The 9,927-nt window shown below is 48.6% G+C and overlaps 2 non-coding genes across 2 annotated transcripts; both read right to left on the bottom strand.

The window, feature by feature from the left end:
- Positions 1 to 409: 409 nt before the first annotated feature.
- On the bottom strand, positions 410 to 482 carry TRNAL-CAA (transfer RNA leucine (anticodon CAA)). The gene has a single exon. It is a non-coding gene; the product is annotated as a tRNA-Leu (tRNA).
- A 3,215-nt stretch (positions 483 to 3,697) lies between these two features.
- Positions 3,698 to 3,770, bottom strand: TRNAL-CAA (transfer RNA leucine (anticodon CAA)). Its single transcript has one exon. It is a non-coding gene; the product is annotated as a tRNA-Leu (tRNA).
- Between the last annotated feature and the right edge of the window lie 6,157 nt (positions 3,771 to 9,927).

The raw sequence follows: 9,927 nt of genomic DNA, 5'->3' as shown, positions 1-9,927 counted from the left end.
TGAGCTACCGCGCCGCCGTTTTCACATCCACTTTCTTGGCTATTTATGTGTCCTATAGGAGAAACCTGGGAGTGTTAGCCAGCGCCACCACTCACAGACCTTGGCGGCGGACGTGGAACGTCCTCGTTGCCGCAGGCGTCACGAGAACGTGATCGTTTTGGGTGAAGGGAAATGCTCAATAAACCCACATATGCTACCTGAAGGGATCAATGTTGCCGGATTCGACACCCTCGATATGTAATAAACGAGAAGAACGGGGGTTAACCGAGGGGCCGGATTTTTATTAGTCATATCATAGGAAGCCAACAAACACAGACACTAAGGACAACATAGAGGAAATTACTTGTGCTTAATAAATGAACTAAAGAAACTGTAATTTATTGGAAATTAAAGAGGATGAAAAGCAACTTGCCGCACGTGGGAACCGAACCTACAACCTTCGCATTTTGAGTGCGATGCTCTACCAATTGAGCTACCGCGGCGCCGTTTCCCCATCCACTTTCTTGGGTATTTATGTGTCCTATAGTAGAAACCTGGGAGTGTTAGCCAGCGCCACCACTCAGAGACCTTGGCGGCGGACGTGGAACGTCCTCGTTGCCGCAGGCGTCACGAGAACGTGATCGTTTTGGGTGAAGGCAACTGGTCAATAAACTGACACATGCTACCTCAAGGCATCAATGTTGCCGGATTCAAGACCCTCGTTATGTAATAAACGAGAAGAAAGGGGGTTATCCGATGGGCCCGATTTTTATTATTCAAATCATAAGAAGCCAACAAACACTGACACCAAGGACAACATACGGGAAATTACTTGTGCCTAATAAATGAAATAATGAAACGATAAATTATTGGAAATTAAGGTGGATGAAAAAACAACTTCCCGCAGGTGGGAACCGAACCCACAACCTTCGCATTTTGCGTTCGATGCTCTACCAATTGAGCTACCGCGCCGCCGTTTTCCCATCCACTTTCTTGGGTGTTTATGTGTCCTATAGTAGAAACCTGGGAGCGTTAGCCAACGTAACCACTCACAGACCTTGGCGGCGGACGTGGAACGTCCTTGTTGCCGCAGGCGCCACGAGAACGTGATCTTTTTTGGTGAAGGCAACTGCTCAAGAAACCCACATATGCTACCTGAAGGCATCAATGTTGCCGGATTCGAGACCCTCGTTATGTAATAAACGAGAAGAAAGCGGGTGAACCGAGCGGCCCGATTTTTACTAGTCATATCATAAGAAGCCAACAAACACTGACACCAAGGACACCATAGGGGAAATCATGTGTGCCTAATAAATGAAAAAAAGAAACGATAAATAAATGGAAAATAAAGTGGATGAATAAACAACTTGCCGCAGGTGGAAACCGAACGCACAACCTTCGCATTTCGCGTGCGATGCTCTACCAATTGAGCAACCGCGCCGCCGTTTTCCCATCCACTTTCTTGGGTGTTTATGTGTCCTATAGTAGAAACCTGGGAGTGTTAGCCAACGTCACCACTCACAGACCTTGGCGGCGTACAGTCGCGATCAATTTGAAGGTGATCGCTCGAGCTGCGACCGGCGAGCCTTCCAAACAGCATAGCGGCCGATTTCGGAACTGCGAAGACAAAAATTGCGCGGCCTTCTTCCCCTTTTACGCTCGTACAGGCTGCAACCGTCACCCCCAAGACTAACTTGACACATTTTTTGTTTGTTACCGTTTCATGGCTATGATGTGTGCGCGTCCCTGCCTCATGCATACATTGGCTAACAATGACGCCTCTGTGCACTAGCTGATAAGGCAATCGAAATGAATTCGCAGGTTATCTCGTGATGGGTGACGAAAAGCTGCGTGTTGCCAGACGGGAGTGACACCTGCTCAGGGAACAGCAAAAGAGAGAGAGGGAAGCTTACTGATGTTTCCTTCTTGACTGACGGTGATGACGTAACGTGGCGCTGCTCCTAGTTTCGGTCGCTGCTCGAGCGATCACCTTCATATTGATCGCGACTGTACGTGGAACGTCCATGTTGCCGCAGGCGCCACGAGAACGTGATCTTTTTGGGTGAAGGCAACTGCTCAATAAACCCACATATGCTACCTGAAGGCATCAATGTTGCCGGATTCGAGACCCTCGTTATGTAATAAACGAGAAGAAAGGGGGTTAACCGAGGGGCGCGATTTTTATTAGTCACATCATAAGAAGCCAACAAACACTGACACCAAGGACAACATAGGTTAAATTACTTGTGCTTAATAAATGAAATAAAGAAACGATAAATTAATGGAAATTAAAGTGGATGAAAAAGCAACTTGCCGCAGTTGGGAGCCGAACCCACATTCTTCGCATTTCGCGTGCGATGATCTACCAATTGAGCTACCGCGCCGCCGTTTTCCCATCCACTTTTTTGGGTATTTAAGTGTCCTATTTGTAGAAACCTGGGAGTGTTAGCCAGCGCCACCACTCAGAGACCTTGGCGGCGGACGTGGAACGTCCTCGTTGCCGCAGGCGTCACGAGAACGTGATCGTTTTGGGTGAAGGCAACTGGTCAATAAACTGACACATGCTACCTCAAGGCATCAATGTTGCCGGATTCAAGACCCTCGTTATGTAATAAACGAGAAGAAAGGGGGTTATCCGAGGGGCCCGATTTTTATTAATCATATCATAAGAAGCCAACAAACACTGACACCAAGGACAACATAAGGGAAATTACTTGTGCTTAATAAATGAAATAAGGAAACGATAAGGTAATGGAAATTAAAGTGGATGAAAGAACAACTTGCCGCAGGTGGGAACCGAACCCACAACCTTCGCATTTCGCGTGCGAAGCTCTACCAAATGAGCTACCGCGCCGCCGTTTTCCCATCCACTTTCTTGGGTATTTATGTGTCCTAAATTAGAAACCTGGGAGTGTTAGCCAGCGCCACCACTCAGACACCTTGGCGGCGGACGTGGAACGTCCTCGTTGCCGCAGGCGTCACGAGAACGTGATCGTTTTGGGTGAAGGCAACAGGTCGATAAACTGACACATGCTACCTCAAGGCATCAATGTTGCCGGATTCGGGACCCTCGATATGTAATAAGCGAGAAGAAAGGGGGTTAACCGAGGGGCCCGGTTTTTATTAGTCATATCATAAGAAGCCAACAAACACTGACACCAAGGACAACATAGCGGAAAAAACTTGTGCATAATAAATAAAATAAAGAAACGATAAATTAATGGAAAATAAAGTGGATGAAAAAACAACTTGCCGCAGGTGGGAACCGAACCCACAATCTTCGCATTTCGCGCGCGATGCTCTACCAATTGAGCTACCGCGCCGCCGTTTTCACATCCACTTTCTTGGGTATTTATATGTCCTATAGGAGAAACCTGGGAGTGTTAGCCAGCGCCACCACTCACAGACCTTGGCGGCGGGCGTGGAACGTCCTTGGTGCCGCAGGCGTCACGAGAACGTGATATTTTTGGCTGAAGGGAACTGCTCAATAAACCCACATATGCTACCTGAAGGGATCAATGTTGCCGGATTCGACACCCTCGATATGTAATAAACGAGAAGAACGGGGGTTAACCGAGGGGCCGGATTTTTATTAGTCATATCATAGGAAGCCAACAAACACTGACACTAAGGACAACATAGAGGAAATTACTTGTGCTTAATAAATGAACTAAAGAAACTGTAATTTATTGGAAATTAAAGAGGATGAAAAGCAACTTGCCGCACGTGGGAACCGAACCCACAACCTTCGCATTTTGAGTGCGATGCTCTACCAATTGAGCTACCGCGGCGCCGTTTCCCCATCCACTTTCTTGGGTGTTTATGTGTCCTATAGTAGAAACCTGGGAGCGTTAGCCAACGTCACCACTCACAGACCTTGGCGGCGGACGTGGAACGTCCTTGTTGCCGCAGGCGCCACGAGAACGTGATCTTTTTTGGTGAAGGCAACTGCTCAAGAAACCCACATATGCTACCTGAAGGCATCAATGTTGCCGGATTCGAGACCCTCGTTATGTAATAAACGAGAAGAAAGGGGGTGAACCGAGCGGCCCGATTTTTACTAGTCATATCATAAGAAGCCAACAAACAGTGACACCAAGGACACCATAGGGGAAATCACGTGTGCTTAATAAATGAAAAAAGAAACGATAAATAAATGGAAAATAAAGTGGATGAAAATACAGCTTGCCGCAGGTGGGAACCGAACCCACAACCTTCACATTTCGCGTGCGATGCTCTACCAATTGAGCTACCTGAAGGCATCAATGTGGCCGGATTCGAGACTCTCGTTATGTAATAAACGAGAAGAAAGGGGGTTAACCGAGGGGCCCGATTTTTATTAGTCACATCATAAGAAGCGAACGAACACTGACACCAAGGACAACGTAGGCGAAATTACTTGTGCCTAATAAATGAAATGAAGAAACGATAAATTAATGGAATATAAAGTGGATGAATAAACAACTTGCCGCAGGTGGGAGCCGAACCCACAACCTTCACATTTCGCGTGCGATACTCCACCAATTGAGCTACCACGCCGTCGTTTTTTTTTTCTTTATTGCCAGTCCTCGACATATCACAACACAAATTCCTAAATGATATAAACAAAGACCAAAGAAGCAAAAAGGGATGAATACACAAACGGAACAAAGAACAGTAATATTTACATTCGCTGCCGTCCGCCACTGTGGCACGACGTTGTCGGATTAAAATTCCTTTAGTGCTGTAAGGGGTTCAACCCTCAACAGTTACTCAGGAACAGGCTGTTGCAACTTGATCACTTCCACATACCGTTGCATGGATTCCCAAAAGTACAGACGTGCCGGTCGGGCATCCGGGTCACAATGGTAACCCGCCATTCTTGCGCGCCATAGACAGTGGAGGCCCGTAAGCATGATCAGGTCATACGGGAAACCTTCGCCGTCATATACTGGCAGAAACCTGATTCCGTGGGGATCTATAGGTAGCTCCTTTTTTAGAGTCCTTTGTAACACGTCCCAGAAAAAGACCCCTTCCCAACAGTGGATGAAGACGTGGTCTATGCTTTCTGTTTTTTTACATATAAGGCAGTGGGTTCCCCATGGCATGTAGAACCCACGTTGTTCAAGGAAGATTTTAACAGGTAGATACCGGTGTGTAATTTAAAAAAGAACGATTTAGTGGCTGGTTGAACTGGCATCTTCTTCACCCTTTTCAATACATCTAGACCTGGGCCTCCACTGTACGGGGCTCTGTACATAGGTACCAGCAAAACACTGTCACATAAATCACGATATAACTTTTTCCGTTTTACACTCCACAAATATGCACTTGAAAAACGAACACGCAAAAAAGAAACACTCTGAACTATTTCCCGAAAGAAACCACGGACTTGTCCTGGCATTATTTCCGTACCTACAACGAATTCGGGAAGTGATCTTGACAGCCTCATTTGGATCACCGTGCGCAGAAATGGGTCGTTTGTATCTCGAAAGAAGGAGAATCTATTCACCAGTTGACGCAAGAAAAGGTGCGCCAACCCCAGACCACCATCCTTCACACGTCGGAAGAGATTATCTCGGCTGCATCGCTCCCAGCTCGATGCCCACACGAATACAGCGAACACGCGGTGCAGTTTCTGCACATTAATACGAGAGCACTGTAGGGCCTGCATTACGTACCAGATCTTTGACACGAGAAACATGTTGCACGCTGTAGCTCTCGCGAACATTGACAAGTGACAGGCGTTCCATCGGTCGGCTTTTCTTTTAGTTCTTTTGTACGCTCCTTCCAGTACTCGCTATTGTCCTTGTAGGCATCAAGGGGTGCTCCAAGGTACTTAACTGGCGTCGTGACCCAGTTTACGTTCGAAAAGTGGTCTGGTGTAGACGCCCATCTTCCATGCCAAAACCCCAAACATTTCTGCCAGTTAACGTAGCTGTTAGTGGCGTTACCAAACTTTTTGACGATATTAACAGTATTCAATACACTTTGTTTGTCTTTACAGCACACAGCCACATCGTCAGCGTATGCCAGTAGCTTCACTTCTGCTGATTGAAGACTAAACCCCTTAATACATTCATTTTCGATGATGGCCAGACATAGCGTTTCTATGTACCCACAAAACAGGAGTGGACTGAGTGGACAACCCTGGCGAACGGAGCGCTTCACGTTAATGGGGGCCCCCAACATCTGATTAACTATAAGTCTGGGATAGCAGCTCCGGTACGCCATGGTCACCCCTTCAGCGATTATGTGGCCAAAATTAACGTGTTCAAGGATGGTAAGCAATATGTCGTGAGAAACACAATCAAACGCCTTCTCCAAGTCTAGCTGGAGGATGGCTACTGCATCGCACATGGCGTCACAACACTCCAGCACACACTTCATTTTATGGATGTTAGTGAAAATGGTTCTTCCACGAATACCACACGTCTGGTGTGGGCCGACTACTTCCTGAATAACTGACTGGACCCGTCGTGCCAACACCTTCATCAATATTTTGTAGTCGCAGTTAGTAAGCGCTATGGGTCTGTAGGAGGAAAGTTGCTTGAGCTTTTCGGTCTCTTCTGTTTTCGGTATTAGTACTGTATGGGACTGGCCAAAGGATGGTGGAAGTATTTTCAGTTCATATGCTTCATTGAAAACTGCTGTTAAGATAGGAGCTAGGTGGCTTTTGAACGATTTGTACCAAGCGGCACAAAGACCGTCTGGACCTGGCGACTTCCCAGGATTCAGGTCTTCGATGGCTTTCATCACTTCATGTTCTGTTAATGGTCGTTCTAAGGTTTCTTTAACCTCACTCGACAGCTGTGGGATTCGTTGCAAAAAGAATTTCTTGAAATCGTGCATGTTGACAGGCCTGAATGCAAAACGTTCTTTGTAATGCTCAAAGAAAGCACGCCCTATATCATTGTTATCCGTTAATACCACCCCTTCATATTCGATAGCCTCAATCTGCTTACGTCTCGAGTGCTTTTTTTCTAGCCCCAGTGCTCTTTTCGTTGGCGTTTCCCCGCATGATAGCCTTTCTGCTCTGGCTCGCACTAGCGCACCTCGGAAGCGATCTTCATCGAATACCTCGAGCTTCTTCTTAACGGCGCGCATATCTTGTTGATAGGCGCCAGGTTGCATGCATTCAAGCTTCGCTAATTTTTCTAGCAATGTTGTTAAATCCTTTTCTCTGGCCTTTTGTTCATATCGCAGTACGCTACTTCTTTCGATTGCCTTCAATTTAATGCTTTGCTTCAGCAACTCCCATTCCTCACCAAATTTCGTAGAACTGTCTGCTCCAAAAGAATTCAGAGCAGCCACTGCATTTTCGTTCAAAGTTTCATCATGTAACAGCTCTGCATTTAATTTCCACAGTTCCCAGACGAACTTGTTTCGTTCTTTCTTCCTGCCCACCGTGCATTTTACCAGGCAGTGGTCAGAATATGATATGGCCGTAACTGTGTAGCACTGGCATTTTTCAACTAAATCATATGAAAGATAGATACGGTCTAAGCGTGCGTGACTTGTGCCCTGAAAGTGAGTGTAGCTTACGTGTCCGTGACCGCGAAAACATTCTGCGATATCTTCTAATTCGAATTCGTGTGTAATCTGCGCCAGGATATCACTACTTTTGTCACAAACCACGCGACGCGTAGACCTATCCTCAGCTTTCAATACGCAGTTGAAGTCGCCTACACAGGCTATCATTTTTTGCACACGTAAATGATGCTTTAAACTCAAAAAGAAATTTGCCCTCTCTTGCACAGTATTAGGCGCATAAATGCCAAACACGCGCCATTGGACATTACAATAGCTGAAGTCACAAAAGACAAGTCGACCAGAACTACAGGAGAAGTAACCATCTATAACAAGACCAGGGAGCTTCCTCACGAACAGCACACACCCTGCCGAAGTCCCTAAGGCGTGGCTCACTACCGTATAGTAGTTATACGTGAACCTTTGCACCATGCTCCCGGTCTCCTCCTTGCCGTCTACCTTGGTTTCTTGCCCGGCTAAAACGTCGAGGTCGTGGTCCACTAGTAGTCTGTAAACCTGACTCTGTTTCCTTTTGGCGGCCAGACCTCGAACGTTTAGCGTGCCGAGGCTAAGCGACGGGTTGGTAGCCATTATTGGTGAAAACAGGAGGGGAGAAGGCCCGGAGCATGGTGCTCACCTTAACGTCTAGCTGACCGCTAGACGCCTCCGTGGCCATCCGGTGGCCGTCGCCCGGGTTCCTCTTTGGTCGGCTTCGGGGTAAGCCTACGGTCAGTCTCCAGGTTCGGCTTAGGCTTGAGGGTGGAGCGCCTTCCAGGTAGCGTCTTAGCGGGTGGTGCCTCGGAGTCACCGCCGGCCTTTCCGTCGACTTTCTCCTCGTGCTGCAGGGATCTCTTGACCGGTGCCGAGGCGGATTCGACGCGGGCGCTAGCAGGGGTCGCGTTGTCGTCCGCCTCTGCCTGCGTTGCATCCGTAGCTGGCTGGTGGCTCTCATTTTCTTGCGGGGCCGTCTTCACGCTCTCGACTGTAGCTGCTGGTTCTTTGGGGGGAGGGATATTCCTTCCTCCTTCGGCTTGCTTGGTCGTCGCGCCGGTTTCTGCCGCCACTTTGCCGTTTCCAGCTCCCTTGGCCGCTTCCTCCGCCTCGGTCACGTCCATTACATGGTCTAACGTCGACGGCTCGCTCTCCGCCGAACCCGCGGCTACTGCGTATGAACGCACACAGTCCGCGTCGTTGTGTCCAAAAAGCCTGCACCGCGAGCAACGGGGAACGTTGCATTCACGACGAACGTGGCCAGAGCCCCGGCAGCGCAGGCACTGCATGGGACGTCCTGGGGCTACCACCAGCGCAAGCTCGCCGGCGACGCGGATCTGGTGGGGCAGGTCGTCGACTTTCATTCTTGGCTTCAGCTGCAGCAGCACTGCTCGGGTCGTCGAGCCCTTGTCGGAAACGCCATCCACTCGCCAGCGCTCCCGGGTCACTTCCGTCACTTTGCCGAAGGAGGCCAGCGCGGTCTTGACGTCTTCGTCGTCCACCCCATGCAGAAGCCAGTGGATACGAAGCTTCACCTGTTGTTCCTTGGGGTCGATGACCAGGCAGCGACGCCCCTTCACCTGCAGCTCCTTCAGGGCCGCCAGCTTTTGGGCAGCCTCGGCTGTCTTCATCGTCACCGCCCATACATGGTTGATTTGGTATGCTCCAAGGGCGACGACGCCAGAGAGCATACCAACAGCTTGAAGCGCGTCCCGGAAATCTTCCACACGGAACGGGCGAACACGAGCGTCGCCGTGCAAAAAAACTGTGTTCAAAACGATGCGTCCTGTAGGTAGTCGAGGCAAAATAATCTGGAAATCCTTATCTTCTTCCGTCGAAAGCCTGTTGCCGCGGCTGACAGCCGCATACGCCGCTCCATTGGAGCCCATGATCCCGCAATCCGTTTAGCTCGGGAGCCGGAAGCAGAATGACCACGCCGCCGTTTTCCCATCTACTTTCTTGGGTGTTTATGTGTCCTATAGTAGAAACCTGGGGGTGTTAGCCAACGTCACCACTCACAGACCTTGGCGGCGTACGTGGAACGTCCTTGTTGCCGCAGGCGCCACGAGAACGTGATCTTTTTGGGTGAAGGCAACTGCTCAATAAACCCACATATGCTACCTGAAGGCATCAATGTTGCCGGATTCGAGACCCTCGTTATGTAATAAACGAGAAGAAAGGGGGTTAACCGAGGGGCCCGATTTTTATTAGTCACATCATAAGAAGCCAACAAACACTGACACCAAGGACAACATAGGTTAAATTACTTGTGCTTAATAAATGAAATAAAGAAATGATAAAAATTGGAAATTAAAGTGGATCAAAAAACAAATTGCCGTAGGTGCGCACCGAACCCACAACGTTCACATTTCGCGTGCGATGCTCTACCAATTGAGCTACCGCGCCGCCGTTTTCCCATCCACTTTCTTGGGTATTTATGTGTCCTAT

This window comes from Dermacentor andersoni, chromosome 7 (genome assembly GCF_023375885.2).
Source record: "Dermacentor andersoni chromosome 7, qqDerAnde1_hic_scaffold, whole genome shotgun sequence".
Lineage (NCBI taxonomy): Eukaryota > Metazoa > Arthropoda > Arachnida > Ixodida > Ixodidae > Dermacentor > Dermacentor andersoni.
Note: the sequence above shows the minus strand (reverse complement) of the source record. Positions and strands in the feature narration are given on the sequence as shown.